The sequence below is a fragment of the Lampris incognitus genome, chromosome 9 (assembly GCF_029633865.1).
Source record: "Lampris incognitus isolate fLamInc1 chromosome 9, fLamInc1.hap2, whole genome shotgun sequence".
In the NCBI taxonomy this organism is placed as follows: domain Eukaryota; kingdom Metazoa; phylum Chordata; class Actinopteri; order Lampriformes; family Lampridae; genus Lampris; species Lampris incognitus.
The window spans coordinates 39,738,917-39,756,974 of NC_079219.1; the positions used below are offsets into that span (position 1 = coordinate 39,738,917).

Consider the following 18,058-nt stretch of genomic DNA (forward strand, 5'->3'; position numbering starts at 1 on the left):
CACTTCTCTAAGTGTAAGAAGTCAATGGAGACCATCTCAAATGGGTGTGTGGTCACGATGTTGGTGAGAGGGGCTCTGGTTGGTTTGTTGGGGCGCTTGGTCTTCAGGCAGCTACACACCTGTGTGATGTAATGTTCCACATCTTTCTGCATGTGAGGCCAATAGAAACGGTCCCTCAACAGGTGCAACACCCTCTCCACACCTAGATGGCCCAGGTCTCTGTGCAGTTCTTTATACACCAGCTCATGGAACTTTTTCGGCAGGATTAGCTGAGTTCGGGTAGCTGTTTTCCGGCGCAGGATGCCATCATCATCAAGGCACAGCCGATGCTTCTCTCTCATGAGTGTCGCAACACCCCTGCTCGCACACTGTGTTTTTCCCCGAGGCCACTGATTGGAGGTTATGTACTTCAGCACCTCACCAATGACAGCATCCTCCCTCTGGGCGTCTCTCACCGTCTGACTGGGTATCTCTGCCACAGGTGATGTATGTTCCTTCTCAAACTCGGCTAGTGCTGTGGCTATGGTTACCGGACACATCCAAGGCTCAGCTCTCTCCAGCTGTACTGACAGCGCCTGGGTCACACTGTTCATGACCTCGGGGTGTACTTCTTGTGAACAGGTCTGCATGTACTGCTCCATCGGCACGCTTGAGAGGCCATCTGCGTCCCCATTGGCTCGTCCAGGCCGGTACTTGATAGAGAACTGGAAATCGGCTAACTCTGCTACCCACCTGTGGGTGGTCGCATTCAGTTTGGCTGTCGTGAGCACATAGGTGAGGGGATTATTGTCTGTGTAGACAGTGAATGATGGAGCGTGGTAGAGGTAATCTCTAAATCTCTCACATATGGCCCATTTCATCGCGAGGAACTCCAACTTCCCTGAGTGGAGATGGTAGTTCTTCTCAGCAGTTGTCAGTGTCCTAGACCCGTACGCGATGACTGCCAGCCCACCCTGTGACTGTCTTTGATACAATACTGCCCCGAGGCCCTCTCGTGACGCGTCGCAGTGAAGGATAAAGGGCTGTTCAAAGTCTGGGTAGCCCAACACTGGTGGCTGGATGAGGAATTCAATCAACTGACAGAGGACCTGTTGGTGTTCAGCTGTCCACTTAACTGGGTGAGAGGAGGGCAGATGGTCTCGGGAGCCCTTCCTCCCCTTGTCCTTTCTCTTTTGTTTGAGCTTCCCCGCTGCTGTCTTCTCTGGGGTGAGGAGGTCATAGAGAGGCCTTGCGATTCGGGAGAAGTTAGGTATGTAGGGCCGGTAATACGAGATGAATCCCAGCATCTTCCGGAGCTCTCCGATGGTCGTAGGTTCTCTCTCCTTCAGTGCCTGGACCGGGGCCACATCAGCGGGGTCCATTGTGTATCCATCCTTGGTCACAAGCCTTCCCAGGAACCTTACTTGGTTTTTGAAGAGTTCACATTTTCTTGCCGTCAGCTTGATTCCATGGCTTCTGTAGCGATGCAGTACTCTTCTCAGGTGCTGGAGGTGTTCGTCGAATGTGGTTGAGTGGACCAGGTTGTCATCTAAATACGGCTGACAAATGTCGTCCCTCAGCCCAATCAAACATTCCTCCATGGACCTCTGGAACTCTGCTGGTGCTGAGGACAGTCCGAAGGGAATTCTCACCCATTCATATAATCCCCACGGGGTGATGAATGCAGTCAGTGGGCGGCTGGACTCCTCAAGAAACCCCTGGTGATATGCCTTCCCCTGATCCAAGACAGAAAACCAGGCACTCCCCTTCAGGCTGTCGAGCATATCCTGGATGCGTGGTATTGGATGGCGGTCTGGGATGGACCTCTTGTTCAACTCACGGTAGTCACAGCAGAGGCGGAGGCTCCCATCCTTTTTCCGCACACACACGATTGGGCTTGATTAGGGTGATTTTGACTTAGTTATCCAGCCTCTGTTCAGTAAATCCTCGAGGTATTCCTTCACTTCTTTATGAAGAGGCTTTGGGACTGATGTGTATGTCCGCTTCACCGGTGTGGTGTCACTCAGGCGGATCTTGAGCTGGAGTGATGGAATAGTCCCCACATCATGGTCATCGCGTGCGAACACACTACTCTCCTCCCGCAGTAGCTCTCTCACCTGCAGTTGTTGTTCAGGTGTCAGGTGGTTCAGAGGGACAGGCGGGTCCCATAGATCTTCCTCCTGGTGTTCCGTCTTGACATCACCTGGCCCTTTCAGCTTTGTTGTGTCTCTAATCACAGGTCTTCGTTCTGTACCTGTTGTGGAGGTCCCTGGGATGACTGGGTTCACTGTACTAGTCCCATCCACATCCAACGGCTTCACGGCGGCAGGGTAGATGGCTCTAGTTCTTTGGGTCTGCCCCAGGGGAGTCCGTGGCGGCAGTGTGATGTCATGAGCTGTGACGTTAGTCACTGGGACAGCGATGCGTGACCAGATTCCCTTCTGTAAACATACAATGTTTTCATCCACCTTCAGGCCCTCTGGCCACTTTGGGTTCACATTAGGCTCAAAGAGGACGTTCTGGTCTGCTTGGAGGGGCCCTGCTCTAACACCAGACTTAACAGTCTTTGTCTGGCCCGCCGGAATAGTCATGCTTTCTCTGCCCACTTTAACCATCCCCTCACCTTCCATATCATCTCGGCTCTTTATCAGCTTCACGAGGACTTCAGCCTTCTTGTAGTCAACCGCGAACGCAATGCTTAGTGCCTTTGTGATTACACTTGATGGCTGTCCAGCTCCAGACTCTAACAGGTGTTCAATTACATTGTAACCGATGATCGGTTCTTCTGCGGTGCCCTGGTGTGTGGTTACTAGTATTGGCACAGTGAGTTCCATTGGTGGGGTCTGAGTGGTGCTATTCGGTGCTAACTGGACAGTCACTTCCACCCATCCAGAGAAAGGAATGGTTGTCTGGTTTGCTGCTTTACCAGTCAGGGTGCCAGGGCCAAGGATCTCTTCTGTGCTTCTCACCTTGGTGTGTGGGAGATGTTTTCTCCTCCATTCTTCACTGATTAGGCAGACCTGCGACCCGGTATCCCACAATGCCTGTGTGGCTACACCATCAATGTAACAGTTTATCATGTATTTCTTTCCAATTAGGTTCAGCAGCTGTGACTGGCGTTTTGAGGAGATATGACTCACTGTGGGTGCTTGCTGTTCCCGCCCTGCCTCGTCTCGCTGCCGGGCAGACACTCTGGCTTCTAGTAGCTGAATACTGTCGTCGATGAGCTTGCTGGTGACAGTACAGCTAGATGTGTCTACCTGCTCCGATTTTTCAGGCCTCTGAGCTCTACACCCTCTTGAAAGATGGCCACTCTGTCCGCATTTGAAACAGTGGTTGCACTGGTCACCCCTTTCACTGTCTTGACAGGCTTTGCATCCGCGCTTCCTCACAGGCTGCTGCTGACGAGAAGGTCTTTGGCCAGAGGAGTGGTTCATGGCTTTTCTCATCTGTTCCATTTCTCCTTTCAGCTGTTGGATTATCTCGTAGAACGCAGACTCCTTTTGGTTTCCTGCCTGTGTCTTAAGGGCTTTCACACTCGCGGATGTTGATGGCGACGACTCCTGACCCCCGACCACTGCAGCTTCCGCTCCTAGATACTGATGTGCCTCAGCTCGCACTTCCCGCACTCTGGTTTCCTTACTGTGGGAGCTCTTCTTGAATTTCCGCTGTCTCTCTGACTCGAAACTTGCGGCCTCTATCATCTTAACAATGAGAACATCATCAGTAGTTGCTTGATCATCGAGATAGCTCTTGAGCTGATATTTTACCTGGTCACTCACTAGCCCAGTTCTCACAACTCTTAGGAACTTCTTCTGTATCAGTTCAGGGCTGTATTGTTCATCAGAGCCAGGCTCTCTCGCTGCTGCTAAGAGTCTCTCTTTACATGCTATGGCTCGGAACAGGAAGTTCTGTGGTGACTCCTGACTGTCCTGTGTGATGTTGATTAGTCGGTGATATAGGTCCACAGAGCTATCCTCTTTGAAATGGCCTTTCAGAATGGTCCTCAGCTGAGGGAGGGTGAGTTCGGTTTTGATCTCTAACAAGTCACGGAGAGTCAGCCCAGGGCTGATGGCTCGGATTGCAGCCTCTATTATCTCCAACTCGCTGTGGCCTTTTCTCACCCCCATATCAATCTGATGCGTAAGATTTATATAAGACAACTTGTCTATCTGCCCCCGTTCTCCTATTTGGCCATTTATCTTAAAGTCTCTGCGTATGGTCACTTCCGGGGGTTGTATTACTGACGGGATTGGGTTTGAAGGTTGACTAGGTCTACTGGGTTCTTTAAGACTTAGTTTCTCACTGAGGCGTGATATCTCTTCCTCAAGCGCTTTTGTGGATGCAGTAAAGCTGGACTGTAAGGCCTGATATTGTTCATGTAAGCTTGCCAATTCAGCAGCATCCTTGTTAGTACTGTCTGCACCTGCACCAGTATGTGACTCCGCCCCTCTCTGCTTCATTTCACTAGAGAGGTCCACTAGTCTGGACAGAAACTGACGTGCTACCTCTTCATCCTCCTTCTCAATTGCTTCATCCACAGTCTCCCTAATAAGTCTGATCAGCGCATGCCTCTTTGTCTGGTTTTCAGTGGGGACTTTAGCAATAACACACACCTCTTTTAACTGGTCCAGCCCTAACTGCAGGAGGGTCTCACTCAGCCTGTCTTGCAGTTGCTCAAGCTCCAGTTCCATTGTTGGTCACGTGTTCTCACTCCGCTCCCCACTTCTTCTCCTGACAATGGTGGCAATGGCGCTGATCCCGGGTTTCGGCACCAATATTTGTAGCACACTTGATAAGAATGACAATTACAAGGGCTGGTGTTTTTGTTGTTTTACTCCATCTGTCAAATAGACATTACAGAGGACACGTTTTCAGAGCATGGCTCACTATACGAACGGCAACACTCATCTCACGACTCTACCCGAATGTCCCAGAGTGCACCGCGAGAGCCAGCACTACGTCACACAGGCTAGAAGCAATTAACCTGCAGTGCCCTCCTGTGGCGAGAACCGGCTATCACAACAACACAGCAGACAATTCCCTCTTTACTAGTAGTGAGTGGTCAATGAAGGTAAGTATATAAAATAAAAAATAGATGGGGGGCTACTAAATCCCAAGTACCCCACATTGACAATGCCGTTTCTTTTCCGACCCTGCATCCACCAGACAAATTCTTTGGTTTATTAGTTGCAACTGTTTATCATGCTATGCTTACATAACAGGGTAGCAAGAAAAGCCTACCAAATTCTTTAAACTTGAAAGGAATTCTAAGCTGTAATTGTGTGCAAATTCACTAAAATTGCCTATTTTTTCATGACAAAATGTGAGCTGTTTGTTTTAGATCTTATTAAACACATTTCTTGTATGTGTTCATAAATCTACACCTTCAACGTTGCCTATTACATGGCTATGCTTTTCATGGACTGGTGATTTCCGCAGGAAGGAATTCTTTGAACATGTCTAAAAGAAGTGCAGTTTGCTAATTATGCCTCGCTTAGTTCTTTTCTTAAAGTCTGTGTTAAGAGAACTGATACACTTGCGTATAGAAAAATACCTCGAGCAACTCGATTTGGTTCTAGACAGTCCTTCATAGCGTCTCTTGGAGCCCTTTTGGGGAGATTCTGTTGCTGAGTTGGGTCAAAATATCTGTCTGGAAAACAAGAAATCCCCGGGTCAAATTCAAAATATTCCGCGCTTTGTCTTTTAGTGTTATTTTGTGCAGTTGGAAAAAACTCATATCCATTTGCATGATGGTTTGTATGTCATATCTAAGGCTGCATTTCTATGACGAAGCAACTTGTTTTTGAGCATGTATAGTTCGAGCTCCTCTTCTACAGCTCTGTGTAAATGGTTTTCCGAGATACATTAGTCTAGATTCTTATCGTTATAACCTCTTTTCTGTAACAATTCCCAATCAATCCAACCACAAAATGGACAAAATTATGTGCTTTGTTTGAACTGCCTGTCTTGTACATGAGATCCTAGGTTTAAATTCCTGAAGTGTATGCCTTAGTCTTTCAATGTGCTCTTTTTCCATCAGGAAATACGCCCTCCTGTCCTGTTAATTTAGTTGAAGGGTCTTTTGCCAAAGGCAAGAATGCAATTTTATGTATTTCTCGGAACAAAATGCGTTTAATGGTGATTAGAAAGTATTTATGAAGATCACTGATAAACGTGTTTGAAGAAATCCATGAAGCTACTTGACTCCGTTAGAAACAATTCCACAGATTCGCTCTTCAAGCTTGATTCAAGGCGCTGTGGCTTAGCTGGTCAAAGTGCCTGTCTTGTAAACAGGAGATCCTGGGTTCAAATCCCAGCAGTGCCTTACCAGCTGTTCACTCTCTCTGTATTGTTCAAATATTGCTAGTGTATGTCTGGGTGTGTGAAAATCCCTTGTTTTATGTGTTGAATACCCTGAGACAGAGACAAGAGCCGTGAATTTAAAAAAAAATATATTGACAATGCTGTTTCTTTTCCACCCCTGCATCCAACAGACCAATTCTTTAGTTTATTAGCTGCAGCTGTTTATCATGCTATGCTTACATCACAGAGTACCAAGAAAAACATGCCAAATTCTTTAAATTTGAAATGAACTTAACCTGTAATCGTTTGCAAACTCATTAAAATGGTCTAAGATTTAATTACAAAATGTGAGCTGTTTGTTTTAGATATTGTTGAACTCATTCCTTGCGTGTGTTTATCAATCTACAGCTCTGAAGTTGCCTGTTCCATGGCTATGCTCTTGGTGGACTACTGATTTCTGCAGGAAGGAATTATTAGAACACTTCTAAAAGAAGCCCACGATTTGCTAATTATGCCTCACTTAGTTCTTCATTTTTTTTCTTAAAGTCTGTATTAAGAGAGTTGGTAGACTAGCATATATGGAAATACCTCAAGGAACTCGATTTGGTTCGAGACAGTTTGTCAGTGTGTCCCTTGAAGTCCTTTGGGGGAGATGCTATTGCTGAGTTGGTCAAAATGTGTGTCTGGCAAACAAGATATCATCGGTTCATATCCAAGTTGTTCCTTGCTTTGTATTTTCGTGTAATCTTGTGCAGTTAGAAAAAGTCATACCCATGTGCATGAGCGTTTTTGTACTAAATCTAAGGCTGCATTTCTATGTCGAAGTTAAATGTTTTTCAACATGTATAGCAGACTCTACTCCACTTTTTTTTAAAAAATCTTCAACAGCTCTGTGTAAATGGGCATCGAGACACTTTGGTCTAAACCCTTATTTTGATAACTTCTCTTCTGTAACAATTGCCATTTAATCAAACCTCAAAATGGCCAAAGGGATGTGCTCTGGGTGAACTGCCCGTCTTGTAAACAACATATCCTAGATATAAATCCCTGATGTTTCTGCTTGCGTCTTTCAGTGTGATACTCTTCCATCAGAAAATACTACCTTCTCTCCTGTCGATTTTCTTGCCAAGTCATTAGCCAAAGCAAAGAATGCAATTTTTGTCTACAATGGTACCAAAGGTGTTTAATGATGTTTTGAAAGTCTGTGAAGGTCACAGACAAACTTGTGTTATAGCGTATCCATGAAGTAGATTGCCTCAGTTTTAAACAATTTCACAAACAGTCACTACCAAAACTTACTTAAGGCGCTGTGGCTTAGCTGGTCAAAGCGCCTGTCTAGTAAACAGGAGATTCTGGATTCAAATCCCAGTTGTACACTGTGTTGTACAAGTATTTCTCGTATACATCTGGATATTCCTTAATGTATGTGTTGAACTGCCGTCCTGTCCATTGTGATTTCTGTTATGAGTCCTTTAGTAATAATTAAGACCTTGACTGTTATATTAATTTCACTGAAACCTAAATGTAGCCCGTGGAATTAGATACCACACAGGACACAATTACTTCCGGGGTTCTTGTAGCTTTAATTTTATTGTTTGAACCTTCGAATGCAGATCGTTTTACTGAGTGCATACATTCCTGTGTCTTTCGAGCAAACAGCTCATAAATGTTCACAGATGTGGCAAGTTTAACAGAAAAGATTTTAAAAAGGGAAATAATAAATACAAAATACGGTGCAAAATACGGCAGTGGACTATGTACGTTAAACAGGGTTTAACAAAGACATGTGGAACTTCCTGAAGATCGCGCAACTTCTCACTCTGTCAGTTACCTTTAAACAGAATTAAAATGCATATAAAACCTTTACATCCCAAATACAATGGCATGGTGTGGCTTTATTCACGCCAACATTACCTTGTCATGTCTGCAATGGCGAACAGCGGTCGACGGCTCGCGCCCAAAATCACCGAACATCAACTCCAGTAGCGTCTAAATCAAACCATCTTGTCAAATTACCGACATACAATATTGTTTGGAATAATGTTACAGGTATATTTCACAAGATATTTACCCTTACTTACTACGGAGTCAGAGCACCGTCACACCGCAATCTTCAGGCGCTCCACACAAGAAAAAAAAGAAAGAATACCCAAGATGCACTTGGATAACTTGCACGGAGTTACAATAAAAGTCCGCCACTGCCACTTACTGGTCAAAACATGCAATGACAACCAAAACTATAAAAATACACTCACAATCTGCCTCACAATTTAAATACATCAAATGACATTTTACATGGCTTGACAGTGTAACAATTACATATATTAACAGTTAAACTATACTAAATTTAAGTGGAAAATCATTTAACATATTTAACAGATTTACCACCCGGCTACATACTCCCCTGCAAATATAGTCAACGTCCTCGGTGACTACGAAACATGAACTGACTCAAATACTCCCTGCAAGGCCTTTTCAAAGAGAGCAGCACCCAAGCTTGTCAAAACCGTAGAGACCATGTCTGTGCTGACTGAGACTGCATTACAGGCTGACTTTGGCAGATGAAATGGGTTTGAATGAGATCCAGCCATTTCCCGCTTGCTTTTCCTAATGGCAGGTTTAGGTGCATAGGTTCTACGTCCTGCTCCACCAGCATCCTCTGTTAGTGCGGGCCTGTCCCTGTTTTCAATAATGGGCAAGTCACTGTCGCTAACGTTTGGATGCACATCATTAACACATTCTGTTTCTGTGCCACAATTTCTCATATCTGAATAACCTTCCTCAGGTCCTTCACCGTCACTCTCATCTGTGGGTGCTGTCACAGGTAAACTAACACTTTCTGCTGCAAGAGGCAGGTTAGGTACTTGCACAAGCCGGCGAGGGATGACTTCCTCAACAATAACAAAATCAGCCTCAGGTGACTCAGGCTCATCCTCAGCTACAGGCTGTGTAGTGGTCTGTAACCTAGTTCTAGTTCTTGGTTTGGGAACTGGTTTCGCACAAGGTCGCAACTCTGACCTATGAACTCTTTTAATGGGACCTCCCTCAAAAGGTTCAACAGTGTGTGTGGTACCCTGGATGTCAACTACCTTGTAGACTGTTGAGGTCCATGTGTCCTGAATCTTATGTCTACCTGGGGGTCTGTGACGTAGGAAAACCAACTGACCAATGTCCACAGGAGGACAATACACCTTCTCATTTTGCAGTGAGATCCTCTCAGCTGCCTTCTGCTCTGAGTACTCTCTGGCTCTCTCATGTGCCTGTCGGAGTCTCTCCTGATGAACAGACAACCAATCCTGTTTCCTGTCTGACACACACTCACGCCCTAATAAAGCATCTACTGGGAGATGTGGCTGTACCCCGAAAAGCAAATAATAAGGCGAGTACCCTGTGGTGGAATGAGGAGTGACATTATAGGCATATACTACTTCAGACAGATGCTCTGGCCAACGCTTTTTTTTCTCTGGTGGGAGTGTCCTTAACAAGTCATGGAGTGTGCGATTGTATCTTTCACACTGACCGTTTCCCTGTGGCCTGTAGGGAGTTGTCCGTGTCTTTTTAACCCCATAGAGTTTGCACAGCTCTGCTATAATTTCACTCTCGAAATTTCGACCTTGGTCTGAGTGCAGTCTCTCTGGGACCCCATATTTCATGAACCACTCCCTGAGCAAAACTTTAGCTGTAGTGTCAGCCTTCTGGTCTTTGGTAGCATACGCTTGTGTGAACTTTGTAAACACATCGGTCACAACAAGGACATTTTCACGGCCATCTGAAGCTGCCTCCAACACTGTAAAATCAACAGCCACCACTTCTAGAGGTCGGGAGGCCAGGAATGCCTGAACTGGAGCATGGATTTTTGGCTGAGGCATCTTGGTCAAAATGCACCGCTCGCAGTTTTTAACCCAGCTTTCAACATCCTCGCATAGCCCTACCCAAAAACACCTCCCTCTTAGCAAGTTTACAGTGCGCTCTATGCCCTGATGTCCCATGTTGTTATGTACATTTTCTAGAACTTGGTCCCTCAAACAACTAGGCACGAGTAACTGCCACACTTCTCCATGACGTGGGTCTGTGATAACCCTGTACAACAACCCTTCTCGTTGTTGTATGCATCTCCATTGTTTCAACAATCTTTTCACTTGACTAGACAGGGCTGCTCTCTCTCTGGGACATGGCCTCCTCCCCCGATCCCAAAATGCCCTAAACTCTTTTAGGGTGGGGTCACCGGCCTGAAAACCTACCAGCTCCTCTCTGGTATAACCTGGCAGTGTGGGGGTGTTGCCCTGTTTAGTACCTGTCTCACCAGACCTCGACTCCCCAGCACGGATCTGTCTCACTTTGTAACACTCCAGACCTCTAGAGACAAGACCAGGATCCAGAACTGTTCCTCGCTCAATCAGGTAACACACAGTGATACAGTCGTCAAAATCCGAGTCAGGGTCTGTTTCAGGCTCCCCTGCAAACTCCTGCCTAGAGAGAGCATCTGCGGCGGCATTACTGCAACCAGGACGGTACTTAACCTCGAAATCAAAAACAGACAGTTGCGCTACCCACCTCTGCTCTATAGCACCTAACTTGGCTGTCTTGAGGTGGCAGAGGGGATTGTTATCAGTCAGGACAACAAACTTTGAACCAAGCAAGTAACCCCTGAATTTTTCAGCAACTGCCCATTTTAAGGCAAGCAACTCCAACTTCATGCTACTATAATTTCGGTCATTCTTCTCAGCCTGGCGTAGTCTGCGGCTAGCATATGCTAGGACACGTCTGGTGTCACCTTGCTGCTGACACAATACAGCGCCTAATCCATGCTGACTAGCATCTGTCTCAACTACAAATGGTTGTGTGAAATCGGCAAAACCCAAAATGGGAGCAGAGGTAAGTTTTTCCTTTAACTGCTCAAAGGAAGAGTCACACTCTGGTGTCCACATATTACAAAACTGGTGACCTACTTTCCCTGTTTTTTTCACACCTGAACATTTGTTGACTAGGTCATGCAGTGGCCCGGCAATCTGTGAGAAGCCTCGAATGAATCTCCTGTAGTAACTACAGAAACCCAAGAACGACTGCAGCTCTTTGGCAGTGGTTGGGACCTTCCAGTTCTTAACAGCAGAGACCTTGGAGGGGTCAGTTCCTATACCTTCTGCTGACACCTGATGACCCAAAAACTTTACTGACTGTTGTAGAAAAGCACACTTCTGCAACTTCACCTTAAGGCCCGTCTCTGCCAGTCTCTTAAACACAGTCTCAAGTCTCTCCAAATGCTGCTCAAATGTCTCTGAAAAAACCAAGATGTCATCTAGGTAGACCAGGAGTATCTGAAAAATGAGATCATTCATAGTAACTTGCATAAGTCTCTGAAATGTAGCTGGACCGTTACAAACACCAAAAGGCATTCTCACGTACTCATACAGACCAAACGGTGTAGTAAATGCAGTCTTAGTCCGATCTCTCTCATGCATAGCTACCTGGTGGTATCCGCTCGCCAGATCTATGGTCGAAAAGAACTTTGCCCCTCTCAGCGCATCAAAACTCTCATCAATTCTCGGGAGCGGGAATGCATCACGTCTTGTCTTTGAGTTGAGTTTCCTGTAATCGACACATAGCCTCAGACTACCATCTGCCTTTCTCACTAGTACTATGGGCGAAGCATAAGCACTAGAGCTTTCTTGAATGACCCCTTTTTTAAGCAGCTTGCCAATATGTTCCCTGACTTCACTGTACTGTGTGGGTGGGATTCGTCTGTATGGCTGTGTTACAGGTATGTCATCTGTCAGATGGATCTCATGTTGTACTTTGTCAGTGTGGCCTAGATCTTCATCTTCTGTTGCAAACACAAAAGAGTACTTCTCCAGTAACAAAGTCAGCTGTGCTTGCTGTTCTGGGCTACCACAAAAATTGAGCTTGCCGAGAATTTCCTGCACATCTGTCGGTGTTTCGGGGTGTTCACTGATACTCACTTGTTCAGTGTCTGCTGAGATTCTCTGGAACTGTACCTCACAAAGCTCATCACTTTTCACACAGTCTACCTGAGTCAAAACCCCTAGCCTAGTCCGTGGCCCTAGCCAGATATCTTCATCAGACATGTTCATGACTCGGACTGGAAAAATGTGATTGCCCGATGAAACCAAAGTAGGCACAACAACCAAACCTCCAGGAACGGGGACACCCACAGACTCCAGCAACAAAAAAGAACCATCCTCACTCACAGTCCTGAGTCCCCTCGCCATAACTGTAGCAGCAGATGAAGCAGGTATATGGACTACATCCTTACCAGCTACCCTAGCGAAAGAGAGTCTGTCTGTTGCATGTACTGCATGAAGATGATTAAAAGCCTCTCTCCAGTTTGAGTCAAACCTCTCTTGCAGTGTGGTGTCAAACTCAGTGTGTACTAGCTCTCTGCATTTTTTGACAATGTTCATCCCTATTAGACCTGGAACAGAGGAAGAGTGTTCAGAATCTTTAACTATCAGAAAACCTCGCTCTGGGATAGTCAGACCCATGGCTTCTACATCAAGCTCCACATAGCCCATATAGGGTATGTCTAATCCATTAGCTGCAGTGATCTTTAACCACTCAAATGCCGGGTGAATGTCTTCGCCTTTCACTGTCAGGTGTTCCCTGAAAAAACTCTCAGAAATTGTACTGACCTGGCTACCAGTGTCAAGTAAGCAGGACACTGTAACACCTCGTAGTTTCACCTCAACAGTTTTACATTCTCCGACTGCACGCTCTAAGATCCTGCTTCTGTCTGGAGTCTCTTTTGGTGAGCCAGCTTCCTCCCCTCGAGTTGTGTGGCTCATGACAACTGAGGGTGCGAGTTTTCCTGCACTACATAAGAACTAGGTGTTGCGTCCCCTTGACCCCCTCTGGCCTGTGAGCATTTTCTTGCAATGTGACCTATGCCTCTACACTTGAAACAGATAGGCTGACCATCTAGTGTGAACTTTGGCTGGGGTCTAGGTCGTGGCTTGGGCTCTAGGAATGTCTGTTGAGTGCTGCGCTTACTCAGTTCACCTACAGCAAAGGCTAGATCAGCGAGTGTTTTGCCTAACTCTGCTAGCTGTTTTTCCTGATGGGCTACTGCTCTCCGAACATCATTTAATGCAATACCTTGGTCATTGTTTGTTTTAATAATAGAGCACTGGGTTTCCGGAACCTCTGATGTAACTTGGTTGCTCTTTATGACCCTGGGACGATGAGACCTGCTGTCCTCCATCTCCCACAGGAGGGCCTCGTTCCTCACATCTAGAAGACTGCTCTCTGGTTTGTCCCTAACCATTTTCCTGAGTTCACGCCTGAGTGCTGCTTCTCTTAAACCCTCAATAAACCGGTCTCTGAGCACAGTTTTCTCATTAGGTATTACATCTGTGGACTGTTTCACTACAGAGCTCAAAATCTGGGATAGTGCATGGGAGTAGTCACGGAGGTCTTCTCCATCAGTTTGGTTATGGTTGTAAAAGGTCTGCAAAAGCTGTGTGGAACTGCGCTTTTCCCCAAATGCATTGCTCAGGTAAGAGTATAAATCACTGGGCCCCACTGACTGACCCCTCATGCATAGTCGCACCTCTTCCAATGCAGGGCCATGCAATAGAGATAGTATATAGTCACATTGTTCTTCTGTTGTTTGCTCTCTGTATCTTAAAACCCTTTCAACCTCTTCAATAAACTCTTCGACAGATCTCCTGTCTGTACCACACTCCCCACTAAATGCTTGGATCTGGCGTTCTCTTGGAACGTAGATGTATGAACGTGTGGGTGCACTGTTATCACTTGCTCTCTGAGCCCTTGCTTCACCATTTAACCTGGTGAGCTCATCTCGCAGTCTGGCAAGCTCTTGCATGGTGGTCTGCATTTCTTTTGTAGCACCTTCACCTATACCCATTATGCCACCTGAGGTGTGGCCATTATCATTACGTGAACTCCCTTCATCACCAGAATCACTAGACATAATGATATATTAATCTTTACTCAGTCCAGTATAAATGAGGATATTTAGCTCAAAACCTGGTTCAAGGATACTACAAGGACAGTCTTTAACTTGGAGCCTTGCTGGATCTTGGTCTTTGTAGCTGAAGTTAGCGCTGGAGTCCTCTACGCTGGTACGGCTGAGTCGTGTGAAACAGGAAGCACCAGAACCTCTTAGATGCCCTCACGTCGTCTCTCGCTGGTCACCACCTCCACAGCAGGATGGCTTCAGACTCAACACCAACGGATGTCACCAGCAATCTTCACCACTGCCGTATTTTTTTTTAAAGTAAAAATAAGCCACTCTGTTGCCAATTTAAAAAAAAATGTTTTAGCTACACCCCACTCCTGGTACCAAAATTATGTAGCCCGTGGAATTAGATACCACACAGGACACAATTACTTCCGGGGTTCTTGTAGCTTTAATTTTATTGTTTGAACCTTCGAATGCAGATCGTTTTACTGAGTGCATACATTCCTGTGTCTTTCGAGCAAACAGCTCATAAATGTTCACAGATGTGGCAAGTTTAACAGAAAAGATTTTAAAAAGGGAAATAATAAATACAAAATACGGTGCAAAATACGGCAGTGGACTATGTACGTTAAACAGGGTTTAACAAAGACATGTGGAACTTCCTGAAGATCGCGCAACTTCTCACTCTGTCAGTTACCTTTAAACAGAATTAAAATGCATATAAAACCTTTACATCCCAAATACAATGGCATGGTGTGGCTTTATTCACGCCAACATTACCTTGTCATGTCTGCAATGGCGAACAGCGGTCGACGGCTCGCGCCCAAAATCACCGAACATCAACTCCAGTAGCGTCTAAATCAAACCATCTTGTCAAATTACCGACATACAATATTGTTTGGAATAATGTTACAGGTATATTTCACAAGATATTTACCCTTACTTACTACGGAGTCAGAGCACCGTCACACCGCAATCTTCAGGCGCTCCACACAAGAAAAAAAAGAAAGAATACCCAAGATGCACTTGGATAACTTGCACGGAGTTACAATAAAAGTCCGCCACTGCCACTTACTGGTCAAAACATGCAATGACAACCAAAACTATAAAAATACACTCACAATCTGCCTCACAATTTAAATACATCAAATGACATTTTACATGGCTTGACAGTGTAACAATTACATATATTAACAGTTAAACTATACTAAATTTAAGTGGAAAATCATTTAACATATTTAACAGATTTACCACCCGGCTACATAAAGGTAAATAAAAAAAATCTACATTTAAAAGCATGCCACGACAGTCATTGTACAATGTGATATAAGCATACAAGGATAAAACATTTTCAGCATATTAAGTTAATCATGTGTCCGTTGGATATACACTCACCGACCACTTTATTAGGCACACCTGTCCAACTGCTCGTTAACGCAAATTTCTAATCAGCCAATCACATGGCAGCAACTCAATGCATTTAGGCATGTAGACATGGTCAAGACGATCTGCTGCAGTTCAAACCGAGCATCAGAATGGGGAAGAAAGGTGATTTAAGTGATTTTGAACGTGGCATTGTTGTTGGTGCCAGACAGGCTGCTCTGAGTATTTTAGAAACTGCTGATCTACTGGGATTTTCACGCACAACCATCTCTAGGGTTTACAGAGAATGGTCCGAAAAAAAGGAAAATATCCAGTGAGCGGCAGTTCTGTGGGCGAAAATGCCTTGTTGATGCCAGAGGTCAGAGGAGAATGGCCAGACTGGCTCGAGCTGATAGAAAGGCAACAGTAACTCAAATAACCACTCATTACAACCGAGGTATGCAGAAGAGCATCTCTGAACGCACAACACGTCGAACCTTGAGGCAGATGGGCTACAGCAGCAGAAGACCACACCGGGTGCCACTCCTGTCAGCTAAGAACAGGAAACTGAGGCTACAATTCGCACAGGCTCACCAAAATTGGACAATAGAAGATTGGAAAAACGTTGCCTGGTCTGATGAGTCTCGATTTCTGCTGCGACATTCGGAAGGTAGGGTCAGACTTCGGCGTCAACAACATGAAAGCATGGATCCATCCTGCCTTGTATCAACGTTTCAGGCTGCTGGTGGTGGTGTAATGGTGTGGGGGATATTTTCTTGGCACACTTTGGGCCCCTTAGTACCAATTGAGCATCGTGTCAACGCCACAGCCTACCTGAGTATTGTTGCTGACCATGTCCATCCCTTTATGACCACAGTGTTCTCATCTTCTGATGGCTACTTCCAGCAGGATAACGCGCCATGTCATAAAGCTCGAATCATCTCAGACTGGTTTCTTGAACATGACAATGAGTTCACTGTACTCAAATGGCCTCCACAGTCACCAGATCTCAATCCAATTGGGCACCTTTGGGATGTGGTGGACCGGGACATTCGCATCATGGATGTGCAGCCGACAAATCTGCGGCAACTGCGTGATGCTATCATGTCAATATGGACCAAACTCTCTGAGGAATGTTTCCAGTACCTTGTTGAATCTATGCCACGAAGGATTAAGGCAGTTCTGAAGGCAAAAGGGGATCCAACCCGGTATTAGCAAGGTGTACCTAATAAAGTGGCCAGTGAGTGTACATGTGCAAACACATCTATCAGCACTGACGGATAGACAGAGCCAACAGTCATGAATGTAATTAGTACTGTCAATGCTGGTTCTTTTTTTCCACCCTGCATCTAACAGAACCATTCTTTAGCTTATTAACTGCAGCTGTGTTCATCATGCTATGCTTACATCACAGAGTACAAATAAAAGCCTGCACGATTCTTTAAACTTTAGATACGTTTTAACCTGTAAATGTTAGCAATATCACTCATTTCCTTTTTTTCTTTCTGAAAATCGTTGTTAAGAGCGCTTATACCATTGCAAATAGAGAAATACCTTAAGCAACTCGATTTGGTTCGAAACGATTCTTCATATAGTCCCTTAAAGCTCTTTGGGGGAGGTACTGTGGCTGACTTGGTCAAAAAATATTTCTGGCAAACAAGGTAGCCTCGGTTCAAATCCAAAATACTCCCGGCTTTGTCTTTCAGTGTGATTTTGTGCAGTTGGAAAAAGTCATGTCCGTTTGCATGCTGGTTTGTATGCCACATCTAAGGCTGCATTTCTGTGACGGAGCAACTTGTTTTTCAAGCTGTATAGTTCGAGCTCATCTTATACAGCTCTGTGTAAATGGTTTGCCGAGACACAGTCTAAATCCTTACCGATATAACTACTTTTCCGTAACAAGTCCCAATTAATCCAACCACAAAATGGCCAATATGAGGAGCTTTGTTTGAACTGCCTGTCTTGCAAACAAGAGATCCTAGGTTTAAATTCCTGAGGTGTCTGCCCGAGTCTTTCAATGTGTTCTTCTTCCATCAGAAAATACACCCTCCTGTCCTGTTCATTTAATTGAAGGGTCTTCAGCCAAAGCCAAGAATGCAATTTTAAGTATGCAATGGCACACAGTGTGTTTAAGGGTGATTTGAAAGTATTTATGAAGATCACTGATAAACGGGATTAAAGAAATCCATGAAGGAACTTGACTCCGTTCGAAACAATTCCACAGATTCGGTCTTTGTGCGTACTTCAAGGCACTGTGGCTTAGCTGGTCAAAGTGCCTGTTTCGTAAACAGGAGATCCTGGGTTCAAATCCCAGCAGTGCCTAACCAGTTGTTCACCCTGTCTGTGTACAGATGTTGCTAATATATGTCTGGGTGTGTGAATATCCCTTGTTTAGTGTGTTGAACTCCCAGAGACAAGTCATGAATTTAAAAACATATTGACAATGCCGTTTCTTTTCCGACCCTGCATCCA

General features: G+C 45.2%; 2 non-coding genes across 2 annotated transcripts; both read left to right on the forward strand.

The window, feature by feature from the left end:
* Nucleotides 1–6,233: 6,233 nt before the first annotated feature.
* Nucleotides 6,234–6,307, forward strand: trnat-ugu (transfer RNA threonine (anticodon UGU)). Its single transcript has one exon. It is a non-coding gene; the product is annotated as a tRNA-Thr (tRNA).
* Nucleotides 6,308–17,834: 11,527 nt separating this feature from the next.
* trnat-cgu (transfer RNA threonine (anticodon CGU)) lies at nt 17,835–17,908 on the forward strand. The gene has a single exon. It is a non-coding gene; the product is annotated as a tRNA-Thr (tRNA).
* Nucleotides 17,909–18,058: the final 150 nt, after the last annotated feature.